This window comes from Mus musculus, chromosome 5 (assembly GCF_000001635.26).
Source record: "Mus musculus strain C57BL/6J chromosome 5, GRCm38.p6 C57BL/6J".
NCBI classification, from domain to species: Eukaryota; Metazoa; Chordata; class Mammalia; order Rodentia; family Muridae; genus Mus; species Mus musculus.
The window spans coordinates 11,501,610-11,523,521 of record NC_000071.6 but is presented as its reverse complement, the minus strand read 5'-3'; the positions used below and the strand labels follow the sequence as shown (position 1 = coordinate 11,523,521).

The 21,912-nt window shown below is 41.0% G+C and overlaps 1 long non-coding RNA gene and 2 pseudogenes across 2 annotated transcripts in view; 1 reads left to right on the top strand and 2 right to left on the bottom strand.

Annotated features, from left to right (window-relative positions):
- Positions 1–21,912, top strand: part of Gm52803 — a 145,200-nt gene that overhangs the window by 45,131 nt on the left and 78,157 nt on the right. The gene's annotated exons all lie outside the window — the stretch shown is intronic.
- On the bottom strand, positions 10,088–11,282 carry Gm21040 (predicted gene, 21040; annotated as a pseudogene).
- On the bottom strand, positions 16,105–21,832 carry Gm8906 (annotated as a pseudogene).

The window sequence follows — 21,912 nt, the reverse complement described above, 5'->3', positions numbered from 1 at the left end:
TCTTTATTGTTTCTACTCCTGTTTTTATATCTTGGATGGCTTTGTTCAATTCCATCACCTGTTTGGTAGTATTTTCCTGGAATTCTTTAAGGTATTTTTGTGTTTCTTCTTAAAGAGCTTCTACTTGTTTAGATGTGTTTTCTTATAATTCTTTAAGGGATTTTTGTGCTTCTTCTTTAAGTACTTCTACCTGTTCTGCAGTGTTCTCCAGTTTATCTTTAAGTGTATTATTAATGCTCTTCTTAAAATCCTCTACCAGCATCATGAGATATGATTTTAAATCTGAATCTTACTTTTCGGGTGTGTTGGGGTATCCAGGACTTGCTATTGTTGGAGTACTTGGTTCTTATGATGCCATGTGGTCTTGGTTTCTGTTAGTAAGTTTCTTAAGTTTGCCTTTCGCCATCTGGTAATCTCTGGTGTTAGATGTTCTAGCTGTCTGTGGCTGGAGCTTGTTCCTCCTGTGATTCTGTAAGCCTCTGACAGCACTTCTGGGAGTCCAACTCTCTCTTGAGTCCCAGTGGTCAGAGCACTCTCTGCAGTCTAGCACTCCTCCTGTAGGGAAGGTGCACAGAGGTCTGGGTCTCAGCTCTGCCTCCTGACTGAAAATGAAGGCCCAAAGGGACCCGGTCCAAGAAGCTCTGTTGCTTTTCCAGCTGTCCACCCTCCTGCACCAACTGGTCTCTGAGAGACTTTGGATACAAGATGGTGCTCTCACCTGAGTCCTGGGGTCAGAGCCCTCCTGGAGGGTGAATCTCCTCTAGCGGGGACAGTGATCAGAGAATGTTCACTTCTTAAAGAAAGTTTGTTTTTGATGTCTAGCTGCAAACCATTTTTATAAAAATAATTTTAGGTGCTTTAAAAATATAATTTAGAACCAAGATTCCTTATTTGATTCTTATTTCCCACGTATAGCTATTTTAGAAAAGACACTCACCTATCACTGATGCTTACTGAATGATACATCCCTATTTATTTACTAATTCCAATATTTTGTCAAAAACCTGTGCTCTGCTCATGTGTCTTTAAAGGTTCTAGACTTGCTTCAAAATGTACATCATACCCTGTGTATTTCACTCATTTTGCCATTAGACAGTATTTTGAAGGGTGTTTGTTTGTTTTTATAAGTGTGTTTATTCTTCTAGGCTCCTCCCAACATTTCTTCTAGGTTCCTCCCAACAGTTACCTAGCAACAGCCAAGTAGGAGCTTGCTACTTGTTATCAAAGAACCGTTTGACCTCTTTCTACTCTCTCTCTCCATCTCTGTGCCTCTCTTTCTCTGCCTCTACTCCCTTCTCAAACCCCTTCTTATGCTCCAAAATAAACTTCATTTTATACTAGATCTGTCTTATAGCTGGGACCCCAGTGCAGGATGCCTTCAGCAGGACCCACTAAGAGGACCCCTTCTTGTCATGTCATACTGTATTTAAGAAAACATTCATAAGAACCAGAGAAAGTCATGCACCAGTAAGCTTTATTCATACTGGCAAGTAAAGCCAGAACCAGCAGGTAAAATGTACTATTCTTACTTGTTTCTCATATAGCTCAGACTATCCTTGAACTGTTTCATCTTAACTCCTCTGTATGGGAAATACAGACATTTGCTCCCTTGTCTGGCAAAAATATTTTTAAAAAAGTATTTCTTGTATTTGTACTTTAGGATTAAGAGGAATTGTTTATTTTATGACCTTTCTAATCTACCAATTGCATTCTTTCTATTTTTATATTTCCTAAAAACACTAGCCACTCAGTTGAGTGAATGAATAGTTGCAGGTTTTGATTGTCATTTTGCATAACTTATTATTTATAAATATGTTTCAAAACCCTTCATTTTACTTTTTTCATCAATCTTTATGAAAAGAAATTCAAGTAATTTTTTCTATTGAATTGCTATTTCTATCAAATGCCAACAAAGGCACTTCATAGTGAATTCCATCCACTTGATAGCTTTTTAAACCACTTACACTAGTTATCTCTTTTTACTAAAGAAAATCCATTGTTGAGGTTAATCAGATACAGGTTTGACTTTAAATTTAAACCTGGATACAACAGTATTATGGCAGAACACTTAAAGTTTGGTGAGTATGCAGAGGAATTGGAAGCTGAAAGGGCCTGCAAGACTTCAAATGTGAGAGTAATGGACTTATTACACATTCTAAATCCTAAAATTCCTGACTTTAACAGACCAATCCTAAATGAAAGAGAAGTACACAAGTTTACTTGAAAATTGCCATGATAGCGACCTAAGACTGTAAAGCATTTCATGAAAATTTTTAAAGAAATATAAATCCAGGCCAGTGCACATAGAGATAGACATTCTGATATTTATCAAGCTCCTTTTATGACTAAATCATAAATCAAACCTAAGGAAGCATATTTTTTTTCATTTTCTGGTTAACATATGAAATAGCAGATTTCCATGACCCGCAGTCATAAATCAGTCCCAATGATTAGTACAATTGTAAAACATATGAAAATCAGACATTTACATGAACATGCAACCAAACATTCCAGGAATCATTACAATCTATGCAAAAAGTCAAAATTCTCACTCTAAAGAAGATAATAAAAAATTTATTCTGGAGCCCAGTATTAGTGATTTTGACCAAATACCATGTTCCAACTTGGAAAGAGTTTCATGAAAATTTGTAACAAAGTGAAAAAAAGACACTCTTCAAATACATTGATGAAAAATCATTGGGTAAAATGATTGTAGCAAAGAGACACAAACTCAGCTATTTTCCTCGAACTTTTATTCTGAGAACATTTTTAGCTTTTTGGTTGGTGGAAGCTTGCAAACCCATTTCCATAATGCCTGTGGTTTTAGATGCCAACAGTCTACTAAAAGTCCAGTTGTTCTAGTTGTTCACCAGTTGTTCGGTAGTTTGTTTATTTTCATAATGTGAGTACATAATTGGTGTATTCTTTCCATTGGTTGTTTTTAAATCTTCAATTTTTTCATGAATATAATTTTCAAATACTAACTATAGTTTCTCTATTTACTTTTATTTTCAAAACTACTGTTTTGATATAGCAAATGACATTTAGATTGCCTGAAACTTCACATATGTATGATGTAATAAGCCCATGAATTTCTGAACTTGATCTTAGCTGCCTTTCTTTTGCACCATATCCATGAGAAAATGGTGAAGGATGCCTGGTTTATCATCTTCTTTCTGGACACTAATTCTCCTGTAGGTTATGTTTTGGATATTGAGGATTAGAGGTTTTGCTACTGTTGAAGGAACAGTAATTTCAGCTTGTAAGTGAGCCATCTCCAATCCACCTTCATCATAGTCTCCTTTAGATCCTTAAAGTTTCTAGCTTGAATAGGGCCCTATTTATACCTTTCAGTTCCTCCTGGCTCTTGGTCCACATAACATGCAAAGTCTTGTCCAGTTAATCTGGAGGTATAGGGGGAAGTGCATCTTCTACATCCTAGAAGTGAAAAACATTCATTTGATTGATTTGGGTGGGGTTGTGGTAGAGGTATATCAGTCCTTATTTTTCCTAATTAGAAGCATATACATTCTCTAAGGCAAAACTGTATTCTGGCAATTCATATCAGCTTCACTAGGCAATCTTTGAAAATCTAATCTGTGGTTACTCTCGAAGTAAGAGTTTGGCATACTACGTAAATAGTCACAGAATCTCGTAACTTCTGTGGCCCTAGATACCACATGTGCCACGAATGCTGCTGGTTTATCCCCAGTCCAGATCCTTAGCCTCAGGCATTTGTTTGAAAGAAACATTACCTGGAAACTTTTCCTTTCATTCTTAAAACTCATAGCACAAAATGCTAGGTTCTGAAACATTGTTATGTATTGACTATATCCTGTACTTACATAATATAGATATTTCTAGATATCCTTCTTATTTCTGCCTACTGCATAAATACATTTTTCTACAAAGTCCTTTCATATACTTCCATAAAGGTCTTTTTTCAAGGAAACTGATGATACAAATTTTAACACATTCTTGTTTAGTCTGTACTGAACATTTTTACAATTCATGAAGAACAATTGAGTTTGAAGCTGTGATAAGTCTTTGTTGTGCTATGTGCTTTTTTCCTGTGGGCTAACTTTACCTTCCACCCTCTACTGCATAGAAGGGATCTGAGGAGGCCATTGTTTGTTGTGGGTTCACATTTGTTTTGATGAGCCTGTTGTTATAATTATTGCATTTTATCCTTTCTAAGTAACTGAGATCCACCTCTGCTGACCTTTTTTTTTTTCATTGTTTATCTTCTAATCATCTCACATCCAAATGAGGGTGTTATCTTGGCTGTCTGAGGTTTTCTTTCTTTTGTCTTTTGAGTAGTCTCCCTTTTATTGCATTCTGCTGCTGAATCCCTCTCTTCAATCAGTTTCTTAATATCTAAGATGTGTAACTCATCGATCATTTTTATTTACTGAAAACAGTTCGTTAAAGAAGCCATAGCAAAGGTGCTTACGGTTTTCAGATTATTTTTGAATTCAGGTTATTTAAAGAATACTTCACTAATCCCCCTATAAACCTCTTAATTTTATTTTATATAATCTTATTTTATATAAGTATACATGCTGCAAAAATATAAGTCCATATTTTATATACACAGTCATAAATCACAGGTTGCCTATTTATAACTGAATTTTGTCATCTTTTCTAGTTTAAATTATAAAAGTTGTATTACTAGGCCCAACAACATTCTTCTGTGATATTTCATTGTTTGACACTCTTATGAGAATGCCTGAACAAATGTAAGTAAAGAATGTGGAATCTGGTTAGCAACATGGCATGCCAAGTTGCTAACAATTTTTTTAAATTCATATTTTTCTTATTGTTCATAATAGGATAGAATTATACTTTTACTTCTTACTGGTAGACATTATAGTTGGTAACAAATTTGTGTATGTTTATTGCAAAAATATAATCTGATTTTCTGAGCAACGTTTATTAATTTTACTTGGGTATAGAACGCATACTTTAGTCAAGATCAATTAGTGCCACCTACCAATGGAGACAAATGTCTGGCCATCGAAGTGTAATTTTTACAAAATGTACTTTGTATGACTGTACAGCTTAAGCTTTGTTGATAAGTTTTTATTGATAATTACTTATGAATTTCTATGTTATTCTCATGGAAGTTCCCTTAAATACAATATCATTTGGTCAGGCATGTCTTGAGTTTCCTGAACAAGGTGACCTTATTGGTGTGCATTCTATAAACTATGCCTGATTCAGTGAGAGCAGTGTTTGTGTGGTTTGTGGGCTGACTCCTGAATCCCTACTTTTCTATTCAGTAGCAGTTAGGACAATAAGCCAAAATCAGAAATGGTGATACCTTGCCATAAATTACGTGACAAGAGGGATAGGAAATTCATTTGTGTCAAAAGCCTGGGTTTTCAGAGCTGGAGAGATGGCTCAGAGGTTAAGAGCACTGGCTGTTCTTCAAGAGATCCTGAGCTCAATTTCTAGCAACTCCATGGTGACTGATAACCATCTAGAAAGTTAACCTTGAGATCTGGTGCCCTTTTCTGGCCTGCAGGCAAATATGCAAACAGAATGCTGTTGTAAGACTCCAGGGAGCCTTAGCTTTCTGGAGATCCTGTGAATAAAACACATGAAGCTGGGATTGAGGCAAAAAGCAAGAGGAATTTATTGTTCCTGTGCACCAGGTTCGTCCCAGACCCAAAGGAGAGGCAGTGGCCCCCAGCACCCAACTGGTGAGTTTTTATATGGTTTCCAGAGGTAGAATAGAGCATCAGCAACTAGGCACAATATGATTGGCAGAGCAGTGCACCATTTAAACTGGTCTTTAGGGAATGAGTTGACAAGGACATCCCTTGTCTGAAGGTGAGCAACAGTCAGTCCTGTGGAATGTGTCCCCATCTGTAGGTCAGTTCCCACCCTGTGGTCTGAGAAATGTTAATTAGCCTCTCCCTTCTGGAGGGGCAAGTGTTTCAGGACCTTACCAAAGTTCCTAAGCTGATCTTTTCACTGTAAATTTAATAAATTAATAAATCAGGTTTTCCTAGGTGATTTTGGGTCCCTGTTGGTCATGTGCAATAGCTTGAAGAGCCAAGTTGTGATATTCCTTGGAATTCCCATGATGACACACTCAGACATGCCTAGAAACAACCAGAAAAGTGGCCAGAGAGCTCCATTTATACAATGAACAGGGCATTACTGGATAATGCTGCAGGATGTTTGATCACACTTGAACCCCAGGACTGTGTTTCCTACTGAAAATCCCTTTCTGTGGTGTAACTCACCCCTAGCACAGAGCTTTAAACCAAGAGCTGTCTGTTTATTGTAAACAAAGGCTATCTCTTTCTTCTGTTGTGCCTCAACCCTAGCACACAACTTTATTCCAAAGGTAAATAATGTCAACCACTAGTCAGTAGGCAGAGCAAGTAACCAGCTGACAGGGAAAAATATAAGTAAACAGAAAGTAGTTTTTTTTGAACAAAGGGTATTTAAGACAACATAGAGGAGGAGAAGGGACTAAATCACCAACCAAAGAGGAAACATGCAGGGACCTATTGCTCTAGGTGAATATGTAGCAGAGAATGGCCTTGTTGGACATCAATGGGAGGAGAGACCCTTGGTACTGTGAAGACATGATGCCTCAGTACAGGGAAATGCCAGCACCAGGAAGCAGGAGTAGGTGGGTTGATGAGCAGGCTGAGAGGGATGAGATAGGGGGTTTTCAAAGGGGAAACCATGAAAGAGGATAACATTTGAAATGTAAATAAAGAAAATATCTAATTAAAAATATACCTAAGATGAAATAAAAGAAAATTAAAAAACATTTAAAAAAAAGAAATGTAAGTAAAAAATATCTAATTTTAAAAAGAAGAACATTTCATAGTAAAGACTTATATAACAGTTGAGAAAATTAATGAAAAACATAAGGGAGAAGAGAAAAAAAAAGAATGTTTCCCTTCTAGATGTAAGCAGAATAGGATGGTCAGTTGGGTGTTTTCCTGTGTCTCTGAATTTAAGGTCACTCTGCAGAGCAAGATTCGGAACAAACAAGCATAGACAGTGAAGGAGTTGGAAAACAGAGCTACTGATAATGTGATAGAACAAGAGGGCCATGTTCCAGTTTCTGCAAGCTGCAGAACTAGGCAGCTTCAGCCATGTGTCTCTGGCTTTATAGTCAAGAGGAGCAAGAAACTACTGGGACGATTGATGCTGGTTGGCTGTAGCTAAGAAATTAGCGGTGATTAAGAAGAAACCAGCATCACTGAGGTGATATCTTCTGGGAAGTGTTTTCTCAGAGCACAAAGAAGCAATGTTCCAGAGATAGCTAAGGTTGTACCTTGTGGTGCAGCTGTACTTGGCAATGTGTAAGAGTCACCCTGGTGATACTGGTATTAAAGGCATGAAGTGGTCATAAAGAGCAGCTGAGGCATGGCACTATCAGAAGCCATAGAAGGCCATTGGTGGAGAGGTAGCCTCCATTGCAATTGATAGCTCTGGACTGAAGTGATAATGTTTGGCACTATGAAGAGAGCCTGTGAGATGTTATTGCTGAAGCCTAGTTGCAACTGAAGATCCCAGTGTATTGGAGATGCCAGTACCATGTGATGATCACTAAGAGCAGCAGCAAGAGTAGAGAAGATCAACCTAAGCTTAGAATGTCACAGAGTGCAGAGCTGGAGAAGTGAAGCATTGGAGGAGCCCAAAAGTTCATGTGTGGAAGGAGCTATATCACTGAAGTTTCCTTGGAGAATCAAGATTTTTGAGATGCCAGAGCCACAGGCTATTTGCTGAAGAAACCTGATAACAGGGAGTAGAACCAGCCGAGGAAAAAGAAGTTTGCAGTAAACAAAGATGAAAATGGCTTTGGAGATTTGAAGACCACTTTGATATAAGACAAGGAGATGTTTGTAATTTGCCCAGCTCATTTGCTGTCATGCTTTGAGGATTCCAGTTAAGTGATTGGATGAATCTCAGTAGAGAGTTTGAACATTGGCCTTTAAACATGAACAATAATACATACTATGGGAATTTAGAAGTTGGACTAAATGTATGTTTTTATTTTGCTAAGGCTAAATATGACCCCCACAGATTTATGTGTTAGGACAAGCCTATGGAGGTTAGGGAGTAGAATGAAATGGTTTATAAATACTCATCCCAGGGAGTGGTGCTATTTGGACATGTGGCCTTGTTGGAATAGGTGTATCACTGTGGGTGGTGGCTTTAATATCCTAGCTCTAGCTCCCTGGAGGCTTTGACTCTGCTAGCAGCCTTCAGATTAAGAGGCAGAACTCTCAGCTCCTCCTACACCTTGCCTGCCTGGATGGTGACATGTTGCAGCCTTGATAATACTGGACTGTACTTCTGAAGCTGTAAGTAGCTCCAATTACACATTGTCATTTATAAGATTTGCCTTGGTCATGGTGTCTGTTCACAGCAGCAAAAGCCTAACTGAGACAGTGGGATGGTTGTTTCAATATGCTAGTCTTAGAGAATATCACTATTAAGAGGTGAGGCCATGCTAAATTAGATTTGGCCTTGGTGGAAGAAATGTGTCACTGTGGGGGTGGGAATTGAGACCCTTCTCCAGTCTACCAATGACAAAAGCTTCTCCTGTTTGAATTCAGGAGAGTATATACATTCTTACCTCTTCAAATGCTATGGCTATCTAGACCTATGAACCAATAAGCCAGCCCCAATTCACAATTGTTTTTTATTAAAGTTGCTTTGGTCATGCTGTCTCTGTAGAGCAATAGAAACCCTAACTAAGTCAGTCTTTGACAACAGGAGTGAGATATTGACATAATAGGCCTGGCCATGTGTTTGTTTGGAGGAATGTGGATTTGGGGACTTTTGATTTAGAAAGTGGTGCAATGCATTAAGGGGTGCCTTTGGCCCATCCTACAAGAAATATGGAAGAAATTGGTACTGAGGGTGACTTAAAGTGATGCAAAAGGTTTTATAGTAGGAAGATAATAGTATGTGGGCTAGAAACTGTTTGAGTGGTATTTTGGTGAAGAATCTGGCTGCTTTTGCCATTATCTGAAGAGACTTAGGAGGCACAGTCTAGCATGAAGAGAGTAAGAAAAATTGCACGACAACTGAAGTCTAACAAGAGCCCAGCATAGACTTTGTTCTCTGGTTCACTCTCATGAAAGTGTTTTGATGAAGTTTACCAAGCTCATAAAGGAAAAATACAAAAGATGAGGGGCAAGACTTAAAGGAGCACTAAGAAGTGAAATGGAGCTGGATCCTGTGTGGAAGGAGATAAGCAGCTTAAGGGAGTGATGATCTCAGGGCAAGATTCCAACTAGCTAATCTCATTGTTATTGCACATAAACTAGCAATAGTTATGTGATATTCAGCAGTATTACCTGGTTATAGTTTTTATTTGTCCTTTTATTTGTACTTTTATTTGTACTTTTAATGTGGAATGAACTACTATCTGGGAATGGAGGGTCCTCTTGTGATCCAGAACTTGAGGCTGAATGCACTGGCTTTTGATTTATATCTTGAAGAACCATGGCAATGAGAAGCTTAAAGAGATCTCCAAATTCAAGGCCAATCTAGAACAGAGAGAGAGTTGCAGGTAGAGAAAAGCTTAGAGCGGGGCATGGTAGACCATGCCATTTATCCAAGCATTCAGAAGACAGAGCCCTGAAGATCTCTGAGTTCAAGGTCAGTAGACAGAGCAAGTTCCAGGACCACCAAGCTTAGGCAGTGAGTGAAATCATTAAAAATGGAGATTTGGTGATGATGTAATAGAACAAGGGGGCATTTTCCAGCCCCAGCAAGAAGCAGAACTTGGCAGCCTCAGCCACTTGGCTCTGCTTTTACAGTCAATAGTAGAGGGGGATACTGGAACAATTGATACTGCATAGCAGGAGCTTAGAAATTTGCAGTGGTTACGAAGAGACCAGCAGAGTAGACCCTCTGGCATCACTTACATATACTATCATATCATGTGCAAATAGCTGTCCTTTCACTTCTTCTTTCCCATTTGCATTCTTCTAATCCCCTTTAGGTGTCCTATTGCTTATTAATTTAATGCTGTCTATTGGTTTGTTATTTATTGCTTTTATTTTTTTAATTTTTAAAATTACTTATTATTATTATTTTTATCAGAACAGTTTATTGACGATATAGCATGTAATGACCCAGTCCCTAAATATACAACATCAAACAGAGAGTCCTGTCTAGAGATGGGTAATCAAGGGCACCCCATGGGCAGGCAACTCCTGGTGCAGCTGCTGGAAGATCATGGCACAATGGTTCCTCTCCTGGGTCTTGCCAAGAGCGTGGTACAGCCTGGCCTGGAATTAAGCAGCATCCCTGATGGGCGCTCTGCAGTCCACTTGTGCAAAGTAGTTCTTGGCTTCACTGAGTTTCTGAATGGCCGCTTCCAGACCTTCTGCTTTCTTCACTGGGTCATAGGACGCTGCTGAAGCCTCTTGGCACTTGGACACTAAGAACATGCACGACCTTTGTCCAGGATAGCCCTGTCAGCTAGGATGGGCTCGATAGCCATGTGAAGAAGGGTTAAGGCCTGTTCTGGGATTCTAAGGATGAGCTGGGCATAAGCCAAGTTGAGCACAGTTTCAAAGGCCAAGTATTGTAATCGGTATTCTTTGGAGAGGGCCAGAGCTTCCAGGAGCACAGGCATGGCGATAGTCGGGGACGAAAGAGCGCCAGTACAGCTCTGTCACTGACAGGAGGACGCTGATGACTATTTCTATATTCTTTAACTTCTGACAGTACGTCAGCAACTTCTGCAGAAGCTTGTGTGCCTCTGTCATTTGGTTCTGAGCTTGCAGTACGACTGCTTTCCTGTATACACCTTCTATGCCATTAATCGCTGTGATTCCTGTAACAAGTGAATCAGCCAAATGAATTTGCCATCATTCAATGCTATGTCAAACTGTATTTTTTGATCCCACAGCATCCATTTCTGGGCGTGCTGACTGTTGGGTGGAAATCGGTCTTTCAAGTGCTTTAATACTTCACCAGCAGCCACGAAACAGCTCTGTTCTGCATGGAACTCTGCAAGATGGCAGCAAGCGAAGGCAAAGGACTCAGTATTGTTCTGATGCACGCCTGCATTCAGCAACTCCAGGCTGTTCATGCTAGGCAACATCTGGGCTTGATGCAGTGCCATGGTGCTGCGGCCGTACAGCCTCCAGATGTCCGTTTTCTGTGCAATGCGGATATCAATAAGTTCCAACAAGCTGTGTTTCCAGTGCAGGAGGTCAGAGTCCTTTAGGGCATCCATCAGTCTGTTGGCCTTTTTCCCAGCAAAACCTCCCTGTTCAAAACGTTTTCAGCTCAACGCACAGCCTCCTGCATTATTTTGACCACCTGATTCTCAGTGGTGCAGAGGGAAAAGGTAATGGGGAAGAAGGTTATGGCGGGAGCCTGAGATATGCAGTTCTCAACCTGGCTGTCCTGCACTGCCTCTTCTGTCACTATCAACAGGCAGAGCTCGCCCTGCAGGAGGCAATTAGGATTGCCCAGGAGTCCAAGGATCATGTGTGTCTGCAGCACTGTTTGAGCTGGCTTTATGTGCTGGGGCAGAAGAGAGCCCATAGCTATGTTCTGTTGGAGCACTCTGTGAAGAATGCAGTACATTTTGGGTTATTTATTGCTTTTATTATGTTTAGGATGTATCTTGTATCCTTCTATTCTGGAGGACTTTTAACAAGAAGTTGTGTAGGGTTTTTCAGCATCCAAAAGATGATAATTTTTTTTACTTATTTTTATTTTATTTATTTTTTTCTATGTTGGTGGATTGAGTTGATGGGCTTTGCTATCTATCAACACCTGAATCCCTGAAATGAAGCCTACTTGAACATCCTAGATGGTGTCTTTGATGTGTTCTTGGATTCTGTGTGTGATATTTGAATGTTCATGATGGAACTTCTTCTCTGATTCCCTTTCCATGTTGTGTGTTTGTGTGATTTAATTACCAGGTTGCTTGTGGCCTCAGAGAAGGAGTTTGGCCATGATCATTCTGTTTCTATTTAGTTGAGTATTTAGAGGACTATTGGTATTAGGTCTTCATTAAAAGTCTTGGAGAATTCTTCACTAAAAGCATGTGGCCCTGGCTTTGTTTTTTTTTTTTTTGGGGGGGGGGCAGTGAATGACTTTTGATGACTTTTTCTTTTCTCTTAGGGAATATAGAATCATTTAGTTACTTTTCTAGATCTAGCTTAACCTTTGGTAATTGGTGTCTATCTAGAATTTCAACAATTTCATATTGATTTCTTTTCAGTATTTTAGAGTATAGGCTTTTGAAGCCAGACCTAATGATTTTTTGAAGTTCCTCAGTGTTCATTGTTATGTCCCTCTTTTCATTTCTGATTTTGGTAATTTGGGTATTGTCTCTTTGCCTTTTAGTTCATTTGGGAAAGGGGTTGTCTATCTTGTTGATTTTCTCAAAGAGCCAGCTCTTGGATTCCTTGACTCTTTTAAATATCCTCTTTGTTTCTCATTGATTGATTTGATTTCTGTTTTATTTCCTGCCATCCAGTCCTACCAAACTCTCAATGGGATGAGACTTTGCCTCACCTTGGGAACTGAAGCATGTAATAAACAAAGCTCTTGCTGTTCTCTGTGGTGGGTGATGCACATGACAGCCTCACTGCAAACCCTGCATAGCCAGGTTTAAGGGTGTATTGAATTAGCCCACTTTGTCAGTGTTACCTGCAAGGTGCCATGACACATTAAACAAAGTCAGTACACACCTCCACTATATTTTTCACTTCGGTCTTTCCAGTCATATTGGAAAATATTATAATGCGTTCATGAATGCACACACACACACACACACACACACACACACACACACATACACACACACACAGAGAAAGAGAGAGAGAGAGAGAGAGAGAGAGAGAGAGAGAGAGAGAGAGAGAGAGAGAGAGAGAGAGGAAGAGAGAGAGAGAGACACAGAGACCGACAGAGACAGAGAGACAAAGTGACAGACAGGTAGAAAGAACTTGTGGAAGATCTGTTCCTTCTACTCTTTTATTTGCTAAGAAGGAACCCGTGTTTCTAGGATTGATACCAAGGATGAATACCAGTTGATGCATCTCATTAGCTGATCATCTCAACCAAAACATTTCATGAGTTTTATCTATATTTATGTTCTATGTGATGTTTGTGTTTGTGAGTGTATGTGTGTGTGTGTGTGTGTTGTTTATTGAAATTGTGAACATTCTTTGCAACCTTAGAATAATGTGTAAATTAACAAAAAGACAGTACAAATGGAATCCCTGGAGGAAGCTGGGGGTGGGTAGCTTGGAGGTTAGAGTGACTTGCAGCCCCTCTAGAGACTTTCTTTTCATTGTATGTTACAACTCAAATGCAATACTGCTCGTTATTTTATTTTTCTTCTGCTATAGCCCCCAGACTAGATATGAACCTACTACATTGTGAATGCTGGCAAATACTTTACAACTGTATTACATCCCAGGGCTGGAACCCAACTCATCTTCTGCAACAATTACAGGGCAGGCTGGATGAAGACACTCAACCTACAATGTGGCCATCTCATGACTGGTTCATGAGAATGGCTTCCAAAATAATTTCAAGACTGGGAATGTTTAGCTATCTGGGAGAGAAAATAAGGAGGCTCAGTCTACACTGTACATTAAGGACTGTTTATTCTGTTAAAGGCTGACATAGATTATTGACTCATGTCACATGTGAAAGTAAATAAAAATCCAGGTTAATGTATGCATCTGGTAGGATTTACCAAACACACCACCATACATGAGTGGACTTAGAAAGACCCAGGCCCCTCAGGGTTCTAAGGTATTCAAGGAGTCTCCACAAATACAATAGTAACATGCTAGTGTAGTCTAAATTTTCTCTCACTGGTCTCACCTCAGTTCTAGTGTACTGCTGAGTGGGGCATTGGGCTATGCACAGACAGGCTGGTCTCCAGTTGAGCTGTGGTCTGATCCCCAGAAGGGTGATAATTCACCTACATGATATGGTAGACATGCCCTCTTGCTCCTGGAACTCTGGCTCCTGCCTAAGATACCACCCCCCACAGCACCCACATGGGAAGCATGGCTAGAAGTAAAGTAGGCAATTTTCCAAGCTTCTTACCTTCAGTCTAAACTCCTCCCCAGTTACCTAGCAACAGTAAAGAATGAATATAAGGGTGGCTGCTTGGCTCCACCTCGCTCTCTTACTTGTCTCTCTCTTACTTCTTGCTCTCACCCTCTCTCCTCTCTGTCTTCTCCTCCCCTGTCTCCTCTCATCTCACTCTCTCCTTCTTACTTTCTCTTTCTCTCTAGCCTTCCCCCGTCTCTCTCTCTTGCTCTCTCTCTCTCCCTTCTATCTTTACCATGTGTTTCTATAATAAAGCTCTAAAATCATAGATTGTCTGTGTTCATCAAGGCTACACTCACTCTCAATAGACTGGGAACCTCTCTTTCCTCATCCCTCTCTCCCATAACCCCAGGGCTTTTGAGAGTACCCCCAGGGCTCCCACGTTGGGCTGCCCATTGACCACCCAACAAAGAGTTAGTCAGAGGCTTGGATGGCCACCTGGGGCTGAGTGGAAAGAGGCTGGCTGCCCTCCCATGTCCACCTGACCAGAGCATAGATGGGACTCTGGTTGGGCTTTGGGTCTTTCCTCTCTCTCTTCACCAGGGCCCACTTTTAGCTTCCACACTGCTGATGAACTTCTGTCACTTCATGAAAATTAGAAGACCTAAAGTAGAGAGTAGCCAAAGCCTCTATCCTGATACTCTGCTGAGATTTTAAATGTTCTGGTGTGTCAATACTATTTGTAGATTACTTCCTCCACTACTATAATGCTCTGACTAATCTCCTGTCTCAATTAATTATTTCTATTCCATTAATTGGACAGCAGTCATCTGGAAGAAGCTCTTCCTCAATATACTCCCAGATATGCTATGGGAAAAGGTCAGCTGCACCTGTGTCTCCTAGGTTCCCCACTTGCACGGACATGCTCTCTACCAGAAACATGTGGCCACAGCTGCAGGCTCCATTCACGGTGGCTGCTCTTGAGCTTCCTCCCCACATTGCTCATGTTGATACTTTTGTTCTTACTAAGAAGGTTTCATCAGCCCAACACAGCCTACAGGAGGCCAGACTCAATTCTGAATTTTAAGGATATGCGTAATCTACATGGTCATCCTAGATTAGAGGTGAAAGATCTGCTCTAAAATTGAAAATAAGGGATGCTTGGGTATGATCCTGAGTACACAGTGAGCAGTGGTAACACCAGAGCCCTGCATACATGCCAGGCAGCCTAGGAGAATGAGCATGCACAGCTCAAGCACCTGCACCTACACATCTCCTGAGATTTCTCCACTTACTTGGAGGTGATCCAGTCAACCTAATATAGCACATGCACTAGAAGGAGAATTGGTATCCTGCAGAAGGTGTGGGGATGCTTCACAGGTTAGGGAATCTACTGCTCTCTCAAAAGACCCACATGGGTCCTAACAGTCATGTAAAACAGGGGTTATTATTCCTTCTTCTGGCCTCTGAGTTTACTACACTCAGGAAGTGCTGCAGACATACAGTAGGAAAAACAAACATTCACATAAATAACAATATCTCTAAACAGCACAAAAACAAAACAATCAAACCAAAAACCACAGGAAATGTGTGTTCAAGAACAACATCATCTACCAAGTGACATTTCAAAGCCTGACTTAGAAAGCCATTATCTCTATTGTTTGTTTGTCACTGATTCTGTATTGCAGGCAAAACTGAGGTACATGGCTCTGACCTTCCTGATTTATTTCCTATTCCTTTGGGAATGTTTTTATTTCCTCAGCAGCATTAGAGCAATGACTGTATATTAATCAAAATCTGGTCCACAGTGTCAGTCAAGAATGTGCTTTATAGAGTGCTATAATTTAGATGTAGGAGAATACATAGCAGCATGGATACAGTATGGAAAAGATTGCATCATAAAGTGTGTTTCCATGGGGTAAGCCACATTATCCACAAGAGACCATCTTCTTGTATACCCCTTGGTGACATTTACTTCACTCTGTAGCCTAGGCTGCCTGACACTTACAGAAATCCATCTCTGGCTGTGGGTTCTAGGTTTACAGGAGTGGAGAGGAAACCTGAATAAGGAAGATGGTCTTAGAGTCAAGAGTTGTAAATCAACTTTTATTTACTAGAAATACAATGTTTAATAAACAGGCTTTAAAAGTACAATACTATAAAGAGATGAAAAGAAAAATTCAACCATGAAAACCAAATAAGAACATATAACTTCAGCAAAACCTAAAAACTAAATAAAACAATAAAGAGCAAAACTTTAACCAAAACTTGAACAGAAAATGATTGAACATCAGCACCCTTTCACTGCATGTTAAGGAGTACAGACCTACAGCCTGTATCTCCTCTTGGACTGCTGTTGGAGGGGCAGTCACCTCAGTTGTTTCTCAAGAGGTGTTGCCAGAACAGGAAAGGGAACAACACCCTGAATCAGCTGGCTCACTGGCTTCCTCCTATTCACACCTTGTAAATGTACTGAGTGTAAGAAGATTCATTCAAGGTAGACTGTGGATGTTGGGGATGGAGTTCAGCAGGGGGCTCCTGAGGTGGAAACTCATTCTGCAGGAGGCTCTCTTCCTGGGATGTGGACATTTCAGCTCTTGCTGGAGTCGCTGAGTCCTAGGAGAGGAAGGCAGTTCTTAAGACACAGGCTTGGTGGAGACCTAAATGTCATCTGTCAGACTGCTGTCTCCCACTACCTCAACAGGACAGTTAACAATGATCTATTAACTGAAACCATTGCTGTTATATACATGTAGGGCAAAATGTCAAACAACACTCACAAACACATGGACTGGCAAGCTGTCACTCAGACTTCTATGCTTGCAAACCAAGAATTGGGCAATAGGAAGAGACCTCATTGGATTGCAAGAAGAAAGGAGAAGCCCACCTGCCCCCTAGATTAATGACCAAGAGAAGCATTCATTTGATATTTGCATTTTGATTTTAACCCTGGAAGGTTCTTCCTACCTCTAGTCACATGACCCTTGTGTGACCTCTGTCCCAGGATCTAGATGCTGCTCAATGCTCTGCATACCATCCCACTTATCATGAACACATGCAGAAATGTGGCATGTTATTCATCTGTCACCCTTTCTAGACTTCAGATTAAAGCAGAGCAGCAAGGTCCATTTGCCAATGATTTAGTTTCTCACAAGAGGCTAAATTCCCAGAATATGTGTGTATAAAAAGGGCAATGAACAACTACATTCCAAGAGGTGGGTGACTGTTTGGGAGTGTGGATTAGAAAGGTGGTAGGGGAAAGCAAAGATGAATCCAATGGGGCAAATGGTGTCAGACAGTATTTGCTTGAGTGAGCTGCTTGTCCCTACCTGAAGTTGTTGGGTCTCATGGTTGCTGGTCTGCTCCTGTTCGTCCATTCAGGTTCAAGTCAACCAAATACTTCTCAATGAGAGCCCAATCAATCTGTACTTCCTTGTTCTTCTGGTTCTGTGTGATGGACTTCTTAAGATTCTTCTCCATCAAGAGCTGGCTATGTAGGTTTCTGGAAAAAACCTCTGCATAGTAAGATCCTGCAGCCTCCTACTCTCATTCTTTTGTATAGGCTCAATAACCCCACCAGGACCCAGGCTCCCATGAAGACATAATACAATCCATCTCAATAAATCCATGACAGCTGCACAAACAGCAAACAGCCATTTCAGAGAAGAAGAAATCATTCTTGCAGTTGGAACACCAATAAGGGTCCATGTCTCTCCAAAAGAAAGAGGGATCTCCATCGATCTTTGACCGCCCAATGCATTAAGGCAACATCAATTAGTAGGGTGCAAATACCATCAGAGTAGATCAGCAGAACCAAAGGGAGGGCATCTATCCTTGTGTTATATCACACTCAGCTCTCTAAAACACTGCCTGATAACCAGACTCTCAGTAATGCATAATAACTATGCACAATCACTCTTCTACTGAGGCTTTTAAGGATGCCTGGACAATGCTGGGAGGGGTAACAGTGTCTTACGGATTTATGAAAACTGAGTCTATTATCCCAAGGCACACTGATGGCTAAAAGCAGAACGGGTAGAAGCAGAACTGCAGACTCTCCAGTCCAGAAACCAAGGAATGCAGAAAGTGCCATTCCACTGTTGACTTGCTAACTGGTACTTACGTAAAGTAGTCTATCCACTTATTGAGCTCCTGGATATTCTCTTGGGCCTCAATTATCCCCATCTCTAACTTATGCACAGAAGCCAGGACCTGGTTCTTCGTTGATCTCAGTTGTTCATAGAATGGATTTTTCTTCTGGGTGGGCTTGGTCCTAGGAAGACAGAACTCCATGAACATGGGCTTTTAGGAACACATTTCTCAGGCTGAGTGCTGGACTACCCCAGCCATGGAAAGCATATTCTGGATTCTATATAGTGGGATGATCTTCAGCTTTGAATATTTGTTATCCTGGTCCAGGACAGCAGAAGCTAAGCATCAAGATGGAGGGTTCCCTGGCTCCCTGTGTTCATGCAGTAGGGTTGGATGTAGCATTCTAACCAGCTATGCTCTCAAGAGCCTGGACACAGGTCTTGCCCACCAGAAACCTGAGATTACATTTTTCCTGTTTTCACAACTGGGGTGGTAAATCCTGAATAAATTATACCATAGAAACAGACCTTACACATAATCCTGGAGTTGTGATCAGACATCAGCACAGCTTTATAACATGCCCAAGGGATACAAGTGCATTGACAACTGTGACCACATAGACAAAGAACACTGTTGAATAAAGTGGGAGCTCTGAGACTTTAGCACTAACATCACCTTGAAATTTTTGTGAAGATGAATCCCCACACCAAAACACAGACCCCATAGGTTCCCAAGTTTGGGGGGAATATTAAACTTACAAAAATCATGCACATGTAGGTACATGTGCACACACACAGTCTCACACACTTGAACACACTCACACACTTGAACACACACACACACACACACACACACAGAGGAGAAAAGGAAACAAAGAATGAGAGACACAGACAGAAACAGAGAGCACAATGCGATGCAAAAGAAATGTATGCAGCATTACTGTCTTGCAGTATAAGGCAACAAAGAGGAACAGGAATGAGCCTCAGGCCTTCTAGATATACACTGAGAAGGATTATGTGGGACCAGGCCACTCTAGATACTACAAGGAGCTTCTAAGCACTCAGGCACCTGCCAGGCAAGTATAAACACTCACCATACACTCAAATCACGTAGAACCTTACAAAGCCACATCCTGTCAAGTGCTTTCCAAATGCATGCTGGGAACTCACTCTCTACTGCCTCTATCCCTGAATTCTTCATTCAGAATACAAGTCCTTCTTTTCTACTGGAGGAAGCAGAAGAGTCCATTTCTCATCTCCCTCCTGACCAAGCTTCAGGTTCTGCCTCTCTGCTATGAAGCATTCATGGACATGTGGTTGGGCATAGGGACAATCTGGTGGTACAGCTTCATAGAACCCAACTCCTATAAAGGATATGATGAGGCTGACATTGAAGACTCCAGACTGACACCACAGGGTTTGGAGCAGTGCATACCTATTGTAATTGGAACTCTCTTTGAAATCGATCAGGTGATCTCTCTGCTCATTTCTCAGCTGGATGAGGAGATGCAGCTCTGTGGTCAGCCTCTCTTTTTCCTTTTTGAACTCCTTCTTACTTAGGTCAGGTGCAGTGGATGATGTGTGTCTTCGAGCCCCTTTAGGTAGAAGAATACAAAAATACTTTCATGTGAGAATTCAAAGAGTGTAGGCAGACCACCAAAAGAGAGACAATGCCTGGAAACTATTGACACCAGAAAGAGTTTGTTCTGGGCTTGAGATGCCTCCACAGTGGATCTCAGTTCTACCAGTACTCTAGAGAGACCAGGAGATGTAAACAGCCAGGTGTTTCCTCTGTCTCCCTAAACATGCTTATTACCAGAGAGATGTCTCCCTAAACAAGCTTATTATTACCAGAGAGACAGCTTACTCAGGATGATTATCAATTGAACAGAGTGTAATTTGGCTTCAGAGCCATCAGTCCCGTGGTTTCACAAGTCAGATGGTAAAATCACAAGTACTTTAGTGCTTGGAGATGCTCAGATCTCCTACCCAGTTATGCTAGGCCCAGGACTTGGGCTTCAAAAGTCACACAGTGAGAGAACATGGTCAAAATACTATCAATTGCCCCTACTGAAACACCAAACACCCAAGAAGTAGCAATAGGATCCCTTCTCTGTCTGGGTGTCTCCACTCTGACAGGTCTGTGGTTACAGTGTAGAAATGCCTGCCACTCACAACTGGTGATTAAGAAAGGTAAAGTGGGAACTGTCATGGACAGGATGTCAGAGTCATTCTGAGAACATGAGGTCATGGCCTGGAGCACAATTCTCTCCATTATACTACTCCCAAATAGCCACTGAAGTTAAAAAGCCCTGAGAGTGAAATACAGTCATGCCCTTCCCTAAAAGGGCATAGGTTAGACACTCTGTGACTCCTGATGGCCTCATTGTGTTGCCATGTAATACACACAATACTCAGTGAATGTAAATACTTAAGAGTTCTTAACATAACAGTTTTGGCCCTTTTAGCTCCTGCTTAGGGGATGGAGAAAGTAATGTTCTGAAATCCTTGATGTTCAAGAATTTTGATAATTATGGATATTCTTTGCTACCCAGAGACTCCAGTTCCTGATCCCCATTACTAGAAAAGCCATCTCAGGCCACCCCTTCCAGGGAGCTCAACATCCACTTCCCAGGACTTACTCCAAATTCTCCAAGTCCACCTCCTTCGACCTTCATTACTCTCAGATGGAAGGCCAGCACCCTTCCTCCTCTCTCTGGCCTCTCTCCCATCCACATTGACTCTCCCAAAAAGATTGCAGAGTCGAGCAAACATGTTCACCAACCTAGTGGCTAGACACTGAGTGAGAATCCTATATGAGCTTGTTGCTAAAACACTGGTGACATCACAGGAGATGCCAAGAACTCTCCAGGAGACAATAGAGTTTCCAAGAAGAGATTGCTGATGTCATGGTCTACAGCCTTTGACTCCCTGCACATGTTCATGTGTTTCAATACCAGAACACTTGTCAGAGGGCTTGATTTCTATTCTATAAAGGAGGGAACTTCGCTGACTTCTGTTGCAGGATATTTGATTGCATTTTAAACCCCAAGATTGTACTATTTTCTGAAAACAAAAACAAAAACAAAAACAAACAAACAAACAAAAAACCCCAAACAAATAAAAACCCTTTTTATAGTGTAGCTCATCCCTACCACAGACATTTAACTTAAGAGCTTTCTGTTTGCTGTACCTTCTTGTCTGGCTCAGGTGTAGCACAGACCTTTATTGCAATACAAAGTCAACTCCAGGTCAAGAGGCAGAAGAATTAACCAGTTGAGAGGGAATGAAAACAACTAAACCAATGGAAGGTCTTTAAGTTCAAGGATATTTAAGACAGTGTGGAGAGAGATAAAAAAATGCGTTCCTTCTTAGAGGTCAGCAGGGCAGGAAGGTCAGTTGGGTGCTTTTCCTAACTCTTTGAGCTGGCTCCTGAGTCTTCATTTGTAAAATGAAATGCATTGCATATGTGTGTGTGTGTTTTTTTTAAATGTATTTATTAGTTATTCCATTCGATTATATCTCACATGATATACCACTTCCTGGTTACCCCTCCACCAATCCATCAAGCCATATCTTCCCTCTCCTCCTCCCCTTCACCTGGATGAGGGTGCTGCTTCAACCCACTCACCCTTTCCTTCCCTACTGCCCTCTACACTAGGGCATCAAAACTCTCCACAACCAAGGGCCTCACCTCCCACTGCTTTCAGCAAGGCCATCCTCTGTTACAATGTACCTGGAGCTATAGATCCCTCCTTATACACTCCTGGGTTTGTAGTCTAGTCTCCGGGAACAC